This window comes from Phyllostomus hastatus, unplaced genomic scaffold, assembly GCF_019186645.2.
Source record: "Phyllostomus hastatus isolate PE091 unplaced genomic scaffold, TTU_PhHast_1.1 phas_scaffold_317, whole genome shotgun sequence".
Classification (NCBI taxonomy): domain Eukaryota; kingdom Metazoa; phylum Chordata; class Mammalia; order Chiroptera; family Phyllostomidae; genus Phyllostomus; species Phyllostomus hastatus.
Window position 1 is genome coordinate 13,360,666 of NW_025334023.1, and position 22,330 is coordinate 13,382,995.

General features: G+C 40.9%; 2 pseudogenes; both read left to right on the plus strand.

The window, feature by feature from the left end:
* Positions 1–11,980: 11,980 nt before the first annotated feature.
* Positions 11,981–13,389, plus strand: LOC123805355 (annotated as a pseudogene).
* A 4,528-nt stretch (positions 13,390–17,917) lies between these two features.
* LOC123805356 lies at positions 17,918–21,786 on the plus strand (annotated as a pseudogene).
* The last annotated feature ends 544 nt before the right edge of the window (positions 21,787–22,330 follow it).

Genomic DNA, 22,330 nt, shown 5'->3' on the forward strand with positions numbered 1-22,330 from the left:
AACCTATCTGCCACAGAGCCACCTCTTTATCTTACTAAATACCCCATTTCCCTAATCTAAAGCCTTTACATTTGTGTTATTCATCCAGTTTTCAGTCATGAAGATGACTGAAAAGGCTCCCCCATTGGTCTGTCCAAGAATAAAGCAACAGCCTGCCCCCAAATACAAAATTCAGCTGCCAATCTCTGTGTGGTCACGAACTGAGAGACTGCGAGGCCCAAACCAGAGCTCTGTGCTGTGTGCACACAACTTCTCACATGTTCTCTGCACACATTTCAAATCATTGAGGACTTTGTTAAGCACTCCTCATCTCATTTCATCTAGGGCTTTCCATGCATCTAGACCAGTGATTTTCAACCTTTTTTACTTCATGGCACATATAAACTAGTTGTTAAAATTCTGCAGCACATGGAAAGATACATTTTTTGCCAATCTGACAAAAATGGGCATGTTTTGATGTATTCCCAGTGGATGGCTATTGTTGTGTTGGCTGTTGTCATTTTTTTAGTTGACAAACTAAGGGAAATGAGATCACTGCCCCTGACTAAATAGTCAGCTATTGTATATTCTAAAAATTCTTGTAGCACACTGGTTGAAAATCACTGAACTAAACAATTCCCTTATCAACTGTCTTTTATAGATTAATATTGTATATGTGTGGCTCTGTAAAGAATCAGCCTTGCCTACTCAGGACTCAGCACAAAACCCTCCAAAACTTAAACAGATCAGCACTGAACCAAACCAGACTTTTGAAAAGCGTCTCCAGGCTGGAAGGGGACGAACAACATCCCCTGACTCTGTGGCCTGACTTTGACCTTTACTTTGGGTTTCTGTTTTCCAGACTCTCACACTCACCACATCACCTGTTCGTGCCTCACCCAAGGCCATGTGGTTCCCCTTTAAACATTTCATTATGGACACAAGTGTTTTCCCTTGGCATAACAGAGGCAGGCTGGTATTTTTAAGACAGCTTTACTAAACATGAGGGAAAACAGAAAAGAAATAATTACAGAAAACATACATGGTATAAAAATAGCCAACTTTCCAACTGCAGCTTTCTGTTTCTAAAAATTCCATTGGAAGCAGGAAAGCTTCCCAGGGCCTCAGTCTCCTTTACCCTAACTCAGCCTCATCCCTTAACTTCACTGTCTCCTGTCAGAGCTGCTTCTCTCCTCTCCCCAATGCCTCATGGCGTCCTGAATGCTGTACTATTGAGCTGCTACCTTGATTTTTTTTTTGAGCCCATACCTCAAAAAAAAAAACAACCCAATTAAGTTACTTTTAAAACTATCATTCTCCCAATAAAAATATCTCAGACTCCCAAACACCTGCCAAAATACCTGCTTACAAGAGATTTTCAAGTTTTGATATTGAAGATGCACAGGGTTATAAATATGAGTTCTTCTCACCGCTGATGTTAAACTAGCATAAAGCAAAGTATATTGTGGGAGAAGATCTCTGGGATAATGAATATTCCTTACAATGGCAGGTTGGTTCTGTGGTCAAATAAATTTCAAGAACATTAGGTTCAACTAAGTTTCACAGTTTTCTCCACTGCATAACTTCCTAAATCTTTTCATGCTGCTAACATTTATTGAGCACCTATTATGTGCCAGGAACTGCTCTAGGTACTGAGAAAACCCTGGTGATGAGTGAACAAGACAGATAAATTTCCTGTCCTGCCTTAATAGAATTTACTTTCTGGTTGTGGTACACACACACACACACACACACACACACAATACTGAACAAGAAAATGAGTAAGATTTCAAATAATGGTAAGAACTATGAAGACCTTAAGAGATCTTCATATTGAGAGATGACATTATGGGGAAAACTGGAGGTGGGAAAAAACAAGAAGCAGAGAGAACAATGAATTCACAGACCTGGCAAGAAAAAGCTTGGCATATTGGAGGAAGAGAAAATAGCTAAGAAATTGAGGGGGAAATTGCATATGATGAGGTATGATCTTAGAGGTGTTGGTAAGAAATAAGATTTGATTGTTGGTGCAATGGAAAGCAATTTGAAGGGTTTTAAGCCTTGGCACAATCTAATTTACAATTTGAAAAAAACATCTCCATGGCTGTTGGATAGAGAATGGAATTTAGAGGCCAAGATTACAAGTGGAAACCAGTTAGGAGGCTCTTGCAGTAGTTCATCCGAGAGATGATGATGGGGTTGTCAATGCAATAGAGATGTGGATGGTGTCCACACAGTTTGGAGCAGTAGAAACAACAGGACTTCCTGATGGGTTACTGTGGGAAATAGGGACCAGAGAGAAGACAGTAATGACTTCTAGCTTGTGGGCCTGAGCAATTAATTACACAGCATTGATGTCAACTGAGCTGGGATAGACTAGGGAAGTAAAGACTTAAAAAAGTGAGGGAAATCGAGAGATTGTGTTATCCACGTTAAATTCAAGGTACACATTACACATGTAAGAGGTGCTACCATATAGATAGATCTTATACATCTATGAGACCGGAGCTTGGGAGAAGGGTTTGAGATATAAATTGGGAAATCATTGAACCACAGATGGCATTTAAAGTCACAGAGCTGGATGAGATCACTAGTGAGAGTGTAGAGAGAAGCTGAGGCCAAGCCCTGGGGCACTTCAAATTTAGAAATCTGGTACAGAGGGGGAGCCAACAGAGGAGACTTTTACCATGTTCATGTGCGTTAATGACTGCAAGAGGCAATGCAGAAGGCGGAGTTTCCACAGCTTATTTGACCGTGATCCTTTCCACACGTAACATCTCCCAGAGTTAGAGTTCTGAGGAAAACATTTTGGAAAATCCTGTTTATACCTTTCTAGCTACGCTCCATTGTGGCGTATTATATTAACTTCTAAGGTGACATAGGCAAGTCTCCTCCCTCCAGGCAGAGAGGTATTTCAGTAAAAGCCCCAGCAGTTATTAAACAAAACACTGACCTGATGTTCCAGGCCAAGAAACAGACCTGCAGGAAGCACACGTGTGCCAAATGCACTGAGAGGGAAATGAGGGTTGTTCCACCATCGCCTTGCTGAGCCAAATGTCACATAAAAAAGGCAGTTTTAGCCTTTTTATATGAATAATGTAAAGACTTTTACATGTTCCACCATCACCTCACTGAGCCAAAGCTCATACTCTGGCAGTTTTTAACCTTCTTACGTTAATAATAGTTATTTTGGTGGAGGAGCAAGATTGAAAGTCTGAGGAGAGACCCAGGGTGTAAATACTCTTTGTGTGTGGAGATGTGGGGGTGTGAATTATGTAACTTTTCTCAGGATACTAGCGTTTGGATGTTTCTACACATATAGACTAATATCATGCTCTGGAAAGAGTTCATTTAGATAAAGATGTTTTTCTTCATTTTCTAGCTAGGCTTTTCTTTTCTTGTTTTGCTTCTGCTTTGGTTATAAAGAGCAAAAATCCAGGTATGTTACTAGAATCAGAGACAACTCTAAGAACAGGTTTCACTCTAGGGTGCATTTTCATTTTTCCTCTCTCTCTCCCTTCTCCCTCCCTCTCATACACACACAGGCTCAGAGGCTGTATGATTTTTCTCTCTAGTATCTCTGAGACCTCTCACTTTTTATAGTTATGCAACAAAAAATCATAATAAAATCCTCTACATTTGCATACCATAATCTAATGGAGCACACATGTTATGGACTAAATGTTTATGTTTCTGTAAAATTACTATATTGAAATCCTAATCCTTAATGTGATGGTATTAGGAAGTGGGGCCTTTGGGAGGTACTTTGGTCCTGAGGGTGGAGACCTCAAGATTGAAACTACTGTCTTTTTAAAAATTTATTGTTGTTCAGTTACAGTTGTCCCACCTTTTGAAATGAGTGCTCTTAGAAGAAGAAATACAAGAGGGGTTATTTCTCTCCCCACCCCCCTCTCTGCCATGTGTCGATACAAGAAGAAAACAGCTATCTTTGACCCAGAAGAGTTCCCTCACCAGACACCTGATCTGCAGGGACCTTGATCTTGGAGTTCTTGCTTCCAGAACTGTGAGAAATAAATTGTTGTTTAAGCCGCCCAGTCAGTCTATGATATTCTCTTGCAATAGCCCAAATTGACTGAGACAATACACTAAAGTCTTGGAGGTTTCCTTTATAAATGAGGACACAAAGGCCCAGGGAGGAGAGACATAACCCAGTGGAAGGAGCCTTAGATGGATTCGATAAACCTGAATTCTACCCTTGTGTGATTATAGATAGGGAGGTAGCTTCATCTGAGCCTCTAATTTCTCTTCTGCAAGGGGAGGAGATTGGATAGGGATAAGTGATCTTCAATTTTCATTTTTCAGTACTTACAGTCTGAATTTACAATTTTGAAATGGAGTGACTTGACTGACGTCACTTAGGTGGTTCATGACACAATGGGAAACACATGTCCTATGACCTGGTCCAGAGTTTTGCTTTGTTTCATTATACACAGTGCATTTCCAGTACAAATTTTTTTTATACCTCATTCCATTTTTCTCATCTGTTTGGAATGCTGTGAAAATGCTGCAAGAAGGCAGCATTGTGCAGTGAAACAGTATGAACATTGTGACCATGGAGCAGTTACTAACCCTTCTCAGCCAGTTTCATCATCTGTAAGACAGGTGTATATATCTTTCTAATAGGGCTGCTGATCAGACTGAGATTGTATCTATAAAGCACCATGGCCATACTATGTACCAACATTCTGTCTTGGTCCTTTTGGGAGGTTATAACAGAACACCATGGACTGGGTCACTGAAACAACAGAAATTTATTCTCAGCTCAACAGGCTAAGAGATTTAAAATCAAGCCACCTTGATCTGGTGTCTGGTGACCCTGCTTCCTGGTGTGCAGATGGCAGAAAGAGAGCTAGTTAGCTCTTGGCCTCTTCTTTTTCTTTATTTTTTCAGGCTCCCAATGCAATTATAAGTTATTTTGATAAGTACATAATTTCAAATTAATGGAGAAACTGGGTAAGTATGATATGGTTTTTAACTTGTGTTAGATTTTAGTTAATATAGTGCATGTGAAGATACCATTACTATACTAATTGATATCTGTAGCTACTCATTAGATGGGCAAAATAAACTTGAAATGATACATCCTGTGGTGGTATAATTTAAAACATTTTAATTAATTAATTAACTAATTAATTTATTTATTTTAGAGAGAAGGGAAGGGAGGGAGAAAGAGAAGAAGAGACATCTATGTGCAAGACAAACATGGGCTGGTTGCTTCTCATAGTCCCTCAGCTGGGGACCTGGCCTGAAACTCAGACATGTGACAAGGAATCAGACCAGCAGTCTCCATACCAACCAGGCTAAAATATCTTCGATATGACACTAACAACTTTCAAATTCTGCACAAACTGCACATAAATTTTAAGATTATGAAAATACATCTTTTTGAAAAATAATAAGATGACCATTTTATACCTAAATAAGTTTTCCCAGAAATACTTTAGCATATGAAAGTAGTTGCTCCTTTCCATAAGGATTTCCTTTTTTTAAAGGCTGAATAATATTCCATTGAATGTACAAATCACCATTTCTTTATCTATTCATCCGTCAGTGGACACTCATGTTACATCTGTATTGTGGCTGTTGTGAATAATGCTGCGGTGAAGATGGGTGTACAGATACCTTTTTGAGATCTGGATTTCCATTCCTTTGGATATACTCATACCTTCTGGATATACCCAGAAGCAGGTCTGTTGGATCATATGCTAGTATTAATTCTTGGAGGAACCTTCATTTGGATTTCCAAAATGGCCAATTTATGTACTAATTTACATTCTTACCAACAGCACACCATGGTCCCTTTTTTCTTTACATCCTCGTCAACATTAATTATCTTTAACTTTTTTGATAACAGCCATCCTAGCAAGCAGGAAGTGATATCCCATTATGGTTTTGATTTGCATTTCCCTGCTGATTAGTGATGTTGAGTACCTTTTCATTATCTGTTGATCATATGTGTGTCTTCTTTGGGAAGTCTATTCTGTTTTCTTTTTTTTTTTCTTCTAGGAATTTTATGGTTTCAGGTCTTACATTTAAGTCAGTTCATTTTGAGTTGATTTATGTGGTGTAATAAGGGTCTAATCTCATTCTTTTGCATGTGAATATCCCCCAATAAGGTCTTAAACTCACAGGCTTGAGATTTTATTTTGTGATATATTATTTATAACCCAAGTCAAATATCTTCTGTTTTTCATTGTACAGACTTCCTTCTCCAACATTTTCCCCCAGAGAGACCATGTGCTCCTGTGCCTCTAATTATTGTTAACTACTTCTCTATTTGTCCTTTCTCATTATCATGCCATTGACAGGAAGAGTGGTTGGCCTCTGCTTTTATGGGCACTAATCCCATTCGTGAAGGTTCTGCCCTCATTACCTAATTATCTATCTCCCCCTGGCCCTACTTCCTAATACCATCACACTGGGGATTAGAATTTCAACATAAGAGTTTTGGGAAGACACGAACATTCAGTCCAGAACAAGTTCCTTCTCACATTTTATCTCCCCCTCCCTCTTAATTATTTGGGGGAAGATAAAGAGTTACAGCAACGAGTTCATGAACCAGGATGAGGATAAGGCGTGTAATGGCTCCATTTGCTGTATAAGTAATATTTATTCAGGCAAACATTTTAGTTCTGTCCCTCTTGTTGAAATCCTTTTCAAAACATTCGTCCATGCTTCTCCTTTGGAAACCACATACTCTGAATATACTTGAATCTTTCTTGGTGATTGAAGACCTTGCCATGCCTTAGGCTTATTATTAAAAACTTGAATTCAAATTATTCAACTGCTTGGATAAATACGCAAAAGGTACAAATCTCAGTTGGAATGTGCTGAACTCAGGAAATTTTCTAGCAGTCTATTGTTTGTTTTAAATTGAAATCTTTAACAATTTTTTTGTGGTTCAGACTTCAAATAGTGCAAACATTCCATTTATAGATGAGGATCATGGATATTGTGTTCTGATTAAACAAATAACCAACAGATTTTTTTTAATGCCTACTTTGTTGAAGGACCTGAACCAGGCATCATTTTGAAAATGAGGAAACATAAAGATAAGTTTGAGGCCTTAAGGAATGTATTCTCTCATTGGGGAGGCAAAACATAAACTCATAAAAATGTAACTATAACGAGAGCTGAATAAATGAGAGTACTCTTCATAAAGAAGTCAGAACTTGGAATGCAACCATGGCAGGATTTGGACCTGCAGTACTCAGTGGTGGGAAGAATGCTTGATAGGGAAGGGTCTGTAAAGTACAGGGAATAGTTGGAATAAGTGCACAGGGATGGGAAAGCTTGGGGTATAACCAAAGGACCATAAGTTTTCCATTTCAGAAACAATTAAGGCTAATATGAGCTATTTATTTGGGACATTTCTAGTTTTTGATAATATGTACTGAATATATAGATTCTTGAAAAGTGTTTCTTAGGCCACTGTGGTTGTGAGAAACTGTGACCTACTAAACAGTACATTCTTTTGCAAATCAGTTTATCTCTGTGGGTCAACAATATATGGGTCATAAGAGAAGTGATAGGGTTTCCTATCTGCCTGTTGTTAGAGGCCTAGACCCATCTCTTAGACCACAGAGATGTATAGTTCACCAGACAGCCCTACCAAGATCCATTCCCTTTGTAGAAAACAACCTTTGAATTGGTCCACAGGATTGGTCTGCAGGATTGGTCCTGGGTTTGGATCACCTCCTTAAGCACCTCAAGCCGGGAGTGTGGAGGAAGGAGAGAAACAGGTTTCTCTAATCTTCCTGCTTGCCTCACCTGCCCCCACTTGCCAGGCCAGCCCTGTGCCCACTCCTATCCCACACTGGCTCCTTCAAAACAAGGTCACTTTCCTTAGAGGGTAAGATAGCATTTAACCTACTTATCGATGGACTTACACTCTCCTTCTTTATGAAAGTGGAATATGAGAAAAAGAAGGGAAAAATGTGTGTGGGACATGACTTGGTCAGCTTTGCAGAAGCCATCACTCCCAGCAGAGGTAAAAATAAATAAATAAAAAACATGACATAACAATGTGTTTGCCACATTGAAGTGTCTGGGCAGAGAGCCCCTTGTTGAAACTGCTAGATAGATAATCTTATCAACACATCCACTCATTGATTGATTCTGGTAAGGAGGGAAAAGAAGGGTTGATGAGATTCTCTAACTCATCAGGTAAAGCAAGTCTAGACTATGCCAAAGAATACGGCTTTTTTGCTTTGTAAGGACACAAACATTTTATCCCAGACACCGCATGAGGAGGGCATTTGGTGTTACTACTTATCTAGGGCTAAATTTCCCTTCTTTTGTTGTTGTTGTATTTCCATATCTGGCCTCTTTGTTCCTGCCCTTCACCTTCACAAGACTCGGGCCAGAGTGGTAGAAGTGGAAGGGAATTTAGAAGCATTAAATTCACCCTTCTCGCTTTTGAGATAAGGAAAGGATCTGTCTTTCTTTACCCAGAAAGATAAAGTGGCCTTGTTGAGTGTAGGGATGGAAGCAAACGGTGGAAGGTTGTAAGATCATTTATATAGTATTCGACAGTTTACAGAGTTCTGTCACACACGCAGTCTCACAGAAACCTGTGATGCAGGTGATGTTACGATGTCTATTTTACAGGTGAGGAAACAGACCCAGAGAATGGAAGGCGAAAGAGCATATATCTTTTCATCAGGGAAACTGCACATGACAAAGCCCAGGGACACTGAAGTGTTAAACTTTTATCTGAAGGGCTAGGCATACAAAGATTAGTAAGATACTGCCGGTATGTTCACATCTACTAGGGGAAGGTTGTCAGTCTCCCCACAGCCAGACACAGGACACCCTAATGCTGTCCAAAAATTACTTGAACCCTAGAGGGACTGAGTCCCATGAAGCCTTTTGATTTTCTCTAAACATGGCTTTGTAGTAACTTTGGAAAGGGCCAGCTATTCTGCAAAGGAACTTACATTTTACACAGCACAAAATTGAGAATCTCTGTAATGTGAAAAGTAAATAAATAAAAGTTGGCTTAAGATGACAGAGCATTTAGTGTTTACTTGGAAATAGAGGTGGGATGGGGATGGTCTAGGGGCTTTCAGGCCTCTTATCTTCGACTGTTCTTGGACTAGAACTCACCTCTGCAGCCCTGCCTTTTCAGAGTGACACCGACAAGGACAGAATCTTTTTTCCCCTTGTATCTGATCAACAACTACATCATACTTTCCTGGATGGTGAAAAATCATTTGGAACCTATGTTCAACTAAGAAAAGGGTCAGTAATCCACTGCCTGCAGACTAAATGCAGCCTGCCTCCTTGGCTGGGAAAAAAATCAAAAGAAGAATAATATTTCATGTCATGTGAATATAGCATTAAATTTAAATTTCAATGTCAGTAAATAAAATTTTACTGGAACATACCACTTTTATTATTTATATCTTATTTATGGTTGATTTTGTGCTACAACAATAGAGTTCAGGAGTTGCAACAGGGACTATACAGTCTGCAGAACCTAAAATATTTACTGAGCAGCCCTTAATAGAAAAATCATTGCCAACCCATCTTACAGCACTGATTATGCCATATGAGAATTGGTTCTATTTGTATCCATCTTCTGAGCTAGACTTTTGAGCTTATGAAATACTCCACTAAAATGAGGCTTTGTTCTTAATTGGTACTTTATAAATGTTTGCAGGATGAACAAGGGAAAATGAAATGAACTTGGACAAGTCAGTTCTCCTTTCTGGTTCTCCTTTCTGGTTCTCAGTTTCCCCTTTCATGCCATGAAAGAGTAGGCTAAGGTGAACTTGGTCTCTTCTAGCTCCAACAGTCTATATTTTATATTAATATAAGCAAATGAAGAGATAAGCAAAAGCAGCCTGCTTTGAAGGCTGATAAGACATATACATAAATAGGAGGGTCTCTTCTACCATGTTGGCATTCTATATTTTATATTAAAGTTATGGTAGCCAAAAATAAATACTACATTCAGTTTATTGAATCTTTTTTTCTCCCTTATGGGAGAACTTTGGGTTCTCCCTTAGTGACCTTCTGACTGTTGGTTGGTTTCCCAGGTCTGTCAGTATTACAAAGGGATGACCTTGCTAGCTAACGTTATTGGAGCATATGCTGTTAGTGTGTGTATTGCATGTAGTATGAAAATTTATTATGAGTCAATAACGTCCTTTCTTCATGTCTGCCAGCCTTGTGTGAGTCTAGTAACATAAACACTTTTCTCAGAGCCTGCTCACCATTAAGGATATCTGAACATGTGGAGTCCAGAGACTACACTCTGGATTTACGGTCACCCTCCACCTCCATCAAGATGCATCCACATGGCCCGGAAAAGAGCCATCTGCTCTTACTTAGAAAATCTTACTACTTAGAAAATCATGGAATTATTCTTCTTTCATTCCTCCATTTTCAAACCACATGGATATAAAATTCTCCTCCAAACCTCTCAAGTGCATAGGACCAATGCCCTCAGGTGGTGTTTGGTAAGACACCTTCATGGCACAAGGATATGGCCTGATGTGCATCAGTGGGATTTGATTTAAATCATTATCCTGCACTCTTTCCTCTCAGAAGGGCTGTTATCCCTCCCCAGCCCCATTAATGTTAAGGGACAGAGTCTTAGAGTTGAGGCCCATGTCTTAGAGTTGAGGCCCATGTGATGTGAAGAAATGTGTTTGCCTGTAAATGTGGCTTGATGAAGGCTTTCTGTGCTGCAGCCAAGACCAAGCCTCACATAATAGGTGAAATTTATTTGCTGGACTCTTCTGTTCCCTTTTGTTCTCATTCCTCCAGGTTTCTAACACTATCCACTCTTTATCCTGGGCCTATGCTGTATCAGGCATGGAAAACACTCTTTTAAATGAAGGGTAGTGAGGCAGAGTGGAAAAATATAAAGCACTTCAAATCAAACTAGTCTGAGACCCAGTTCCTCCACTCACTGGTGGAGCCTCAGTTTCTATTGTCTGCTAAATGGAGCTAATACTTATAACCCACCTCTATAAATCACCCAAAGATCGTGACAGGCAACAACCATGCATTATTTATTCTTCTTTCTATTTTGAGCCACTCAGTGCACAGCATGAACCAGCCACTTGACATAGGCCTCCTGAGCAAAACTGAACTGACTTTACATGTAATCTTGCATGAATCACGAAGTGTGGATTGTTTGAGCTAAGAGGAACTTGAAAACCTGTCAGCAAGTAATAGGCAAGTGTGCCCCACTTCCTGCTTCTATGCTAAATGGTCAGAAGCAGTCACTATATACCTCTGGCTAAGTGTCCAAAGCTCTCTGGGGAACCACCACCATTTGACTGAAGTAAGTCACTGGAGGAAAAAAAAATCTATATATCATCTGGATTGAATTCCAACTTTCACCTTATCAGTGGAGATACCCAGACCTAGAGAAATGATACAATTTGGCCAAGGTCACAGAACTAATTTCAGGATGAGTTGGAACTAGAATATGGGTCTCTAGGTTCTTCATCCAGTACATAGCATTTGTGTTCTAAGAGAAATCTCAATGCTTTCAACCAAGGAATGAGCACTGGGGGAAATTTCTAGCAAGGACATATGAGGGGTATGTGTGACAGGAGGGCCTCCGAGTGCTGTGGCTATCTCCATGGTAATTCAGAAGGCAAGTAAGATATTCACTGAAGGCCCCTTTTGGGCAAAGGTACAAGGCCCCAAAGATGTAGATAGATAAAGTGAGGACTTTGTCCTAGAGCTTATAGACACACACATGCACGCACACACACAAAACAGTGAGAAAATATCCAGGATGATAAAGGAGCTAAAAGATAGCTTGGAGTTTTCCAAAGCCCAAGGCCCAAAGGGCATGACCAGGAGAGGAAAGGAGGGCTTAACTGAGGAAGTAACTTCTGAACAAAATCTTTCAAAAAGAGCCATAGTTCTCCAAAGGAAGAAGGAAAGCATGTTCCATCAGAAGAAATTGTATACACAAAGGCCCAGACTGGAAAGAGCCTGCCACTTATACGGGATGAGCAGGAGTTCTGTGTGGAAGGAACTTCTGATGCTTAGTGAATGGGAGAGGGGAAGGGAGAGGAACCAGGGCAGTGTCAACACAGAGATCTTAAGAGATAAGCAAAAGCAGCCTGCTTTGAAGGAGTCTACAAAGGCTGGTAAGACATATACGGAAATAGGAGTGATTCACTCCCATTTCAGCAGCTGAAGCTCTGGTTACCTCTGCAGTGATGCACCCCTGGTTCCACCTATACCACTGCTGCTCCTGCCCCTCACTCCTAGGCTGCCCAGTAAGCACTGAGCACCTGTGACCATTAGTTCACTACCTCTTCAAAGTTGTCTGTACCAGGAAAGAGTAATCTCCAGTCTTAATTTACTCAAAACAAATTTAATCTCAAAACCAAGAGTATCATTTGAATAAAGTCTGCAAAAGAAGCATCCAGGTTGTGCCCTGACTGGTATGGCTCAGTGGATTGAGTGCAGGCCTGCGAGCCGAAAGTTTGTTGGTTTGATTCCCAGTCAGTTCACATGCCTGGGTTGTGGGCCTGGTCCGCGGTTGGGGGAGGGCAAGAGGCAATCACATATCAGTGTTTCTCTCCCTCTCTTTCTCTCTCCCTTTCCCTGTCTCTAAAAATAAATCAATGACATCTTAAATTTAAAAAAAACACCCAGATTGGTGAGAAAAGAATAAAGGTACAGATGTGGACACGGCAGAGCAAGAGCGATGCTGAGCTAGGACATCAGCATACTATCATGGAGCTATAGGTGCCTTTTTGGTTTATGACAGCGATTTTCAACCTTTTTCATCTCACAGCATATACAAACTAATTACTAAAACTCTGTGGCACACCAAAAAAGTTTTTTTTTGCCTGACCAAAAGAAAAAAAAGATGTAATTTTGATTCATTCACACCAACAGGTATTGTTGTGTTGGCTGCTGTCATTTTTTTGACAATCGAAGGGAAAAGAGGTCAGTGACCCTAAATAGTCAGGTATTGCATGTTTTTAAAAACTCTTGCAGCACACCAGTTGAAAATCACTGGTTTATGACATTGTTAAACATCTCAGATGTGAAAATGTACAACCGTGGCGGAGAGAATGAGAGATCATGCTGATAGTGACACTGTTACCATGCTTTGGGGCAGTAAGAGTGATTGGTGTCATCTCAGGGCAGCTCCCATGGATGAAGCAAGACATTTTGCATAAAAGAATGGTTTGTCATTCACTGAGCCATCAGCTCTGGTCTCTACAAATGTAGGAGCTGCTTTTTAGACAATTCTGACAGAGATATATCTCACTGTTTCCCAGAAGCAAATGTCAGACGGAACTGAAAATGACATGTCTCTAAGCAACAATGTGGTTCCTATTCATGTTCCACCAGCCACCAAAAATAAAACCAAAGGTACACTGCTTTCAAAACATATAAGACACTTCTGTTCTCGCCTAGAAGGCTGTGTGTAGGCCATTTCCCAGGTCTGAGATTTAAATACATTTGCAATTCTTATAGTCACTTTTGTATTTTATGACTTCCTCCTATTTAACAAATTTTCCATGTCTTAAGTCTTCTGATTTCAGCTTTTTTTCATATTATGACTTTACCAGCCTTAGTGTAATAAACTGAGTGTTTGGACTCCTCATTTATTATTTACTTTTCATCATGGAAACCTGTTACTGTGGACATAATAGAACTTGATCATTGGAAGCTCAAACCTGTTGGTTTTGATTAATTTGAACTAAGAAGACTTTAGAAATAAGCTATCATTTTACCACAAAGCAGTTTATAATGAGCAGCTTATAATTCATACACTCTTCTCAGTGCAGAGCTTGAAATTTTTCCATTATTCTGGAAGTCACTTTCTAAAATACCTTAATAGGGTTATGGAGTTCAGTAAGTTTTGGTTTTAATTTTTGTAAGCAAAGTTGATTCAAGAGGGGGCACTATTTTCTGGACAAGAACTATCTTAATAAATGCAAAAGACTGTTTAAAAAGACATACATGAATAATCATAACACACAATAGAAGGCCATGATGCTTTCAGGTGATCAAACGAAGTGCAGGGCAGCTGAGAAGAGAGATTTCCCACTGGAGGTTGGAAACTACCACTGATTAGTCAGGCAAGGTTTGAACTGGTTCTTTTGAACTTTGGGGATTCCAGTAGAAGTTAAAAATCTGCAATATAATTACCCAATCATGTTCTTTTCGGATCATATCTTTAACTTAATGGACCAGATCTTCAATGTCAGTGCACCGCTCAAGAGGGCCCCCATTCCCATGATGTAACACACCGGTGTTGTCCACCACGCTTCTGTCAGTGTCTAGAACAGTGCCTGGCCCCTGGTGGGTGCCTAATAAATATTTGTGGAATCTGTATTCCAAATGATGAGTTTTTACCGTGGCAATCGTATACTGTAGCTATTTCCAGAGTGTTTAAAAATATTCTGTCCCTGCCCTGGCTGGTGTGACTCAGTTGATCAGACCATTGTCCCATAAACTGGGAGGTCGAGGGTTCTATTCCCAGGCAGGGCACAAGTCCGAGTAGCAGGTTTGGTCCCCCAGTCAGGGGCATGCCAGAGCCAACAGATCAGTGTTTCTGTCTCATGTCCTTTTCTCTCTCCCTCCCTTCCCCTCTCTCTAGAATCAATAAACATATACTTGGGTAAGGATAAAAAAAAATCTGGTTCCTTTGTTACCATTACTACAACTGTATTTGTCATGCATCTGGACTTCTGACTTAAAAAATATGGTAACAGAACCCATAGACACAACACAGAAAAGCTTCATTCTCATTTTCTAAAACTCTCCCTCTGCCAGCTGGAGCATTTGTGAGGGAGGTGGGAAGGGAATGTGGTTTTGTGGAGAGCACACCATTTCTGGGCTGCAAGCCTCAGCCACACCCTTCCGCATGGTTGGGTGCCCATGTGGTCTCACACCAGGGCAGCCCCTTCATCTTGTGCTTTGCCCACTGAACACACAGGCTTTGGGAGTCTTGGATGAAGGTGGAAAGTATTAGCATCATGGAAAGGATGTTGTTAGGGGTGCTTTGTGGCCTTGTCTGGGTGTTTCCAAACTAGTTTCTGGCTGCTCTGTTGAGAGGAAAACTTCCACATCTGTAGGGATGAAAGAGTGTGTTGTTTCACAAACTTAGCTAGCAAGCATCTGTCCAACACTCCCTGCAATGTAACACTTAATGTGCTTAATTATTACTGTCAAGTGGATCATCAGTGAAAATTATCAACCTTACATGTTCTGCCGTCTTCTTCCTTCCTTCCTTCCTTCCTTCCTTCCTTCCTTCCTTCCTTCCTTTCTTCCTTTCTTTTCTTTTTCTTTTTCTTTTTCTTTTTGTCATTCCATTTCATTTAGTTTTAGGTTAAATGTCAAATCCACTGGGTGCATGTAGATTTTTTTGTTTGAGTTGAGAAAGAGGCTTGCATTATAGTCTGACTTTTCAGACTGTCTTTATCTCTGCTTAAAAACTTTGAATCCCATCTGTGTGTAGAAAACAATAGAGAAGGTTGCTTTTCTTAATGGTTTTGCCATCCTCCCATTAACCACAAGTAAAAGCTTTTAGAATTATCTCCTCCATTCCTCTTACCACTCCTTTCTTAAATTCTCCTAATTCTAATTACCAAATTATTATCAGAGGTATATCCTCTTGTCTGGCACCTGAATTGAGGGTCTCAGTCTAGGTCATTCTAAAAGCCTCTTAACTGTCTTCCTGACTCCAAGATCTCCTAATCAGATCAACCTTGCACTGTTCCCTAAACCACCAGTAGATTCTGATACTCTCCTCCTCTAAAGCTATGGATGGCTTCTCATCACACAAGGAATAAAATGCAAATCCTTGGCATGCTATTCAAGACCATGTTAAATCTTGACCATGCTTTAGCAGCCAAACTTTGGAAATGAAAAACAAGCAGAAGGAAAATCAATTTATAAAATATACTGGATATATTACATAAAAACTGTTCTCCAAAAAAATCAGTGCAAAAATAATGTGTTTGTGTGTGTGTACATATACACATACAGATAGACAGATATGTATATATACACAAACAGTGTTACAAGTGGTTATTAGGGTTTCTAGGCAAGCCCACAAACGTCTATTTGATATATAATTCTAAGCAAACTGCTGTGTGTGTGCAATTTTAAAAATTACTGAGCGATGCCAATAAATAAAATAGGAAAACCACTAACATTTAAAATTATTTTTAAATACATATGTCTTGCCTACTGGCTCTTGAGGTGACAAGATGGACAGATGACTACATTTTTCTTAATAGTTTGTCCTTTTACTAAATAGCCAACATTTGCCAGTGCTTACAATATGCCAGGTCATGTTCTAAGACCTTTACAAACATTAGCATTAAATTACTGGATCTCACAACAACCTTATAAAATAGATATTATTATTTTCCCTATTTAACAAACAAGGAAACTGAGGCATAGGGAGGTTACATAACTTGCCCAAGGTTACACGGGGAGCTGTAAAAGTGGAATTTGAGTTAAGGCATCTCGGTTCCAAAGTTCCCACTCTAAATGACAACCCTAAATTAAGAACCACTTAAGAGTTATTGGGAAGAGTCAGGGCCAGTTAATAGTGGAGGATGCGTAGCAGGGGATAGGAAGTGTCTAAAGCTGTCAGCAAGAGACTGGCTAGGGACAGAGCTGGGTATCAGGTTTGGGCACTGGGTATATGAGGTTTTGCTGAGGTCATTTTGATAGTGGTGATACTTTGACATTCACATTCAATTCATTTCTTAAAGAATAAAACATTAAGTTTTCAGCTTTTAAAAGTAATCATACACTTGAAACCTATATAATTTTATTAACCAAAGTCACCCCAATAAATTCAATACTAATTTTTTAAAATAAGTATTATCAGACATAATAAGGTTATTTCATATTGATAAAAGGCCATTTCATTAAGAAGACATACCAGTGCTAAATGTGTTTGCATCTAATAAAAAGAGCTTCAAAATAAAAACAAAAAAGTCATCAGGTACTCTGGGCAGAAGAAACTTACCCTATGTCAGGGTAAAGTGAGGGTCAGATGGGGGATTCAAGAATGGGCTGGAGTCAGAGATGTGGGGAGAGATGGTGCAGCTTAGAAGCTTAGAAATTGGGTCAGGCCGTTACATTATTTTTTCATGTTTTATGAGTGATTGGCTTGATATTTAGGGTCATGGAATGTCCATGGTGTCAAAACAGTTGAAATAAAAAGTTCTGCTTCAAAGAGGGGCTTGCAGGAGGAAGAGGTTAAGCAGAGAGTGCTAACCACAGCCTGTCTTAGGCAGAAGCAGAAGGAAGCCTTAGGCCATGTAATGGAAGAAGAGTTGCTTTCTGTTTTGGTTGTCAGAAAGGGCAAAGAATCAAAACACCACTTTGCAAAAGATGAATTTATAAAATTGCAGGAAGTGTTTCAAGATCTGTAAAACAAGACACAATTTTGAATCATCTTCATGCAGTATCTTTTTGCTGTGGTGTATTTCCCATCTGCAAATTGAGATTATTTGACAAAGTGGCATCCCCTCTGGTATTACCCCCCATGGATCCCCCCATGGATCAAGACAGTTAAACTATTGTCTGTCTTATAGAAGATGGGATCCAGAACCAGGTTCAAACCCAGACTCTACCACTTGCTAGCTGTGCATCTTCAGGCAAATCTCAGCCTCTCTGAACCTCAGTTCCTTCACTGATTAAAAGGGAATAATAATGCCACGTAAATCTTGGGGCTGTCTGGGCCTTAAACTGTGCCTCCACTAGTCAGCATTGAGCAAATATGCATCAAATGACCAAAGTGGTTAGTGGGATTACAGTTGAGTCTTTATTTTTCTTTTCTGAGCTTTTTAAAATTTCTACCATGAGCATTTATTGTTTTTGTAATTAGAAACAAAATATAATAAAAGTTACTCTCTACACAGTGATATTCAGAAGATGGGATATCTACGGTGGGATGCCAATTGTCTTCTATACTCCAGCTTGGCTCTACTGGAGTCAGCTCACTGTACCTGGACCTGCAGCACTAAACAAGGCCGAGATCCGTGGTAGCTCAGTGCCCACAGGAGTTCTGTTCTCTCCACTACAAATTGATTTCTGTCCTGCTATTCCTTCAGTCTGCCACTCAGCTGGATGTTCCCAGCCACCCCCAGTCCTCAGGGAGCTCCATTGTTTTTAATCCTTCTAGTTTCATTTATTCAGTGCTGAGGCCTAGAAGCACTGACATAGGCCGCAAGAGTCAAGTTTGCAGTTGGTCTTTGGAAACCAGGAAGAGCATGGGCGAGTACGTTAAACAAAGCAAAACCCTGGCAGGAAACCAGCTTCTAATCCTGAAGTTTCCCCTGGTTCTCTTCTTTTTCTTTATAATTTTAGGTTTGTGGGTCCCAGAACTGCCTTAGTAATAAGAGAAAAGATGATGTAGGGATTTAAATATGAGCTGTACCATCCCTGAAGCATTCCAGCGCCAGGAAGCATAACCAGGAGACTCTGTCACATTTGAGCTGCCAGGACCGCCCACCCTCTCATACAAGGAGCCCATGCCCACTCAAGGAGGTAGTGAAGAGCCAAAGGGACAGGATCTTTCTGAGTGTGTGAGCTCCTCGGAGCACGAGGTGTGGTTCATTAGCTTCCTCTCAAAACCACTCCTGCTTGCTTGTTTCTGTATCAGCAAACCATCGCTGCCATCCACCTAGCTGCCTAAGTCAGAAATCTAAGAGCTGTCCTTGACCACTTCCCCTCCTTCACATCCCACAGCCATTATAGATGCAATCCCACTTACTCTACTCCTTTAAAATGGCCCTTGCAGCTTCCCCTGCTACCAACTAGTCGAGGCAATCATGCTCTCCTGCCTCTATAACAGCTATCCCCCAAACAGGACAGTTGTTCAAATGCCAGGTAGCCCCAGATGACAACTAGAGAAGATAAGGAATTTGTAAGGGTCACACAGACCGTGAGGGACAGACGTATCCAGAAGAGAATTCAGGCTTCCTGACCCTAAGTCTAACACTGTTCCTGAACACCAACCTGCTCCATTGTTCCTTTATTTGCTCTATTGCATTGAGACCCTAACAGGTGCCAGGCACAGTGCCAGGCACAATCATGGTCTCCCTCTGGGGTCTCTCCAGTGTCACCTCTGGGGATGACTCCCCACGTTGGATTATGGTTTTCTGCTTGTTAATTTATGTCCTCATCACTCCTGCAGGTAGAGGAGGGCATCTCTCAGGCCCCTGCCTGTCCTCTCATCCCAGCATTCCATGAGTTGACTTTTGAGTGGTCAAACAGCTTGTGAGCTAGTGAGGCCAACAGAAAATGTACACATCAAGGCAAAGACTTTATGTGAGTCAGTCCAACATTCAAAACACAAATAAGTAGAAATAGTTCCCTATGGATCGAACTTATAATCTACATAGGAAAGGGGAAAAGGAAAGTTGATTTGGTTCAGTTTTCATTCCTATCACACTTCATACCTTCTCGGGACATTGATGCACAGAGCATGATAGGTTTGTTCCTCACTGTGCCCAAGATTCCAACAGATTCATTTAGAGCATGTTAATCAATGCATACTAGGCATGGTGCTGGGTGCTGGGAACACAGTGCTCTTTCACATAGACAGTTATCCTGCCCTAGGGGACCTTAGAAACTAATGGAATCTGACCTAATCTGTCACTCAGTCTCCTTTTAAATACATCTATTTTCCTGAATACCATCTTTACAAATTTCAAACACAGGATTACAGAGTCACAGATTTTAGGAGACACCAAGGAGACACTCAGCCCAGTGCCTTTCCCTGCTTTGCCAGTGCTTAAATTGTAAAAGGGATCTTTTACAATACCGCTGTCAAGTGATCATGCACTCCTACTTTGGACATCTTCAACAACAGGGTATTTACTACCTCCAAGGTGGCCTACTCTAATCCACAACAGGAGTTAGAACATACTTCCCTATGTCAAACCAAAACTGGCTTCCCTAAAACCTGCTCTGTGTTCTTCCCCCTTGGCCTACATAGGCCAAGACAGCCTCTCCTGCTCTGAGTCGGCCCTGAGCTGTGTGAGGATGACTATTAGGTCCCCCAGGCATTCTCTTCTCCAGACCAAACATCTCCACTCGATTCCACCTTTCCTCATAAACATGGTTTCAAGCTCCTTCTCCAGTCAAGTGGCCACCAGAGCTACTCCCTCCCACCCAGCGGAAGCAGAAACAGAATCTTCACATGAACAATATTATTTGCTTTGATTCTCTCATATTATGCTCCAAGATCATGTGATCATGGGGCAAATTTCTCCCACCCCTGCAACACCCCATTGTATAACTCTGTAGCTTTGAAACAAGCAGGTCAACTTTATTGTGTACAAACTAGAGCTAATAACATTGAGTTTTCCAAGGTTGTCCTGAGTATTAAAAGAGATAGAAAGTGTTGAATTAAAGATTTCAACAATATTGATGGAACACACATAATGTATTGGGCACTGTGCTGTGCTCTGGGTAGGATGTAGTTCAAAAGTTGATAGAAAAGGCCTCTACCCTCATGGAACTTATAGCCTGAAGATGGAATAGAAGCATTTTTTCAAGAATCACACAGTTTGAATTGAAGCCCAGGAGTCCCCATGACCTAAACTAGAAGCTTAAAAATGGTACCTACTGTTAGGATCACCATCATGATGAACACACATGCAACCATGTTAACACCAATGAAGCCTTTAGGTGTTATAATTTCCTTATGAGAATAATGCTTTTAGAAACAGAGGAAAAATCATGGTGGTATTTCTTATGAATAATAAGCATTATATCACAAATTGTCTCATTTCCTCCTCCTAGAAACCCCATATTTCCCATAAATCAAGGAGTTTTATGATATGTGAGCTGAGTTAGCTTTTACACAGTAGTTGTTTATTTAAATCTGGATTCCTGGGGAATTGGAGCCATCGAAACTGCCACCACAACTGTGGGCGAGAGCAGGAAGATGCTGTAGCAAGATGACTACAGGATGAGGTGCATCCTGCAAGACAGTCATGTCTTCATTGGCACCTTCAAGGCATTTGACAAGTGCATGAATTCCATCCTATGTGATTATGATGAATTCAGGAAGATCATGCCAAAGAACTCAAAACCAGCAGGAAGAAAAGAGAAGCGTGTCCTTGGTTTGGTGCTGCTTCCAGATGAGAACCTTGTCTCAATAACAGTCTACTGTCAAAGATACTGGCATTGCCTGAGTGCCACTTACTGGAGATGTTGGGGGCCCAGGGGGCAGGGCTGCTGGCAGAGGAAACCCAGCTGGTGTTCCCATGCCCCAGGACCCTGCAGGACACGCTGGGCTAGTTTGTGGGGTTGGTGAGTCATCCCACCAGGTGATAACCCCACAAGGAAGAGGCACTGTTGTAGCTGCTGCCCCAGCTAGCACTGGGGCCTCTACCCAGTACCCACCTGACTGTGAGGATACTCCCCCACCAAGGGACACCACCTCCAGGCATAATGGATGCACTTCCTGGTATGAGACCTCCCATGAGTCCCTCAGGGGGATCTCCCATGGATGAGGAACTCCAATGGGCACACTCCTTCCAGGAATGTGTCCCCCTGCCCCAGGAATGCCAGGACTTCTTTGGCCCTTGGCTACAGATATAGAAGTAGCTCCACAGATGTGTGTGTTCAGTGGCCCCAGGGCCACGTTACCACAGACCTGAGTTTTCTGCCATTTGAGTCTCACCAGATTGTCTGGTTTCCCTTATAGGGACCCCTCCCCCAGGAATGCGCTCACCTTGGCCCTTCTCAGCTCCCTGCCTGTTTCCCAAAAGACTGTATATAGTCCTTTTATTTCTTTGTGGCCAGTGAAACAAATTTATAAAAAGCTCTTAATAGGATATTATAAATGCAAAAAAATAAAATAAATCCGGATTAATTTCATAACTTGGTCAAATCGAACAAGAGATTCCAATGCAGAATGGCAGCTTCATCAAGGAGGTGCGAGCTTCCTCCCTCCTTCTGTCCATCTGCTAGAGCAGTTATTCTGACCATAGAGTTGTCTTCAGTTGTCATTTCATTCAGCATGCTATGGATGTGCTTCTAACACCAAGGAGGCTTTCAGCTTTTCCAAGAGATGTGTCTTGGCTTCCTTATTATTTCACATCACAATTTGCTCAGTGTTTGCTCAAGGAACTGAAAAAAATAACAAGTTACTTACTATAAAACATGTAACATCTTTGCTCAGTTTGAAATCGCCGACCTTCCTGTTTCTCTGTTACCATCAGATAATCCACCATCTTGGGTGGGGTGTGATGAAACCACCACCTAATATCTCACTAGAGGAGGGGAGTGACCACAGGATGTCATCACCTGGGTGAGAAAAGGGGCAAATGTTTAACAGGAAGGACTTAAC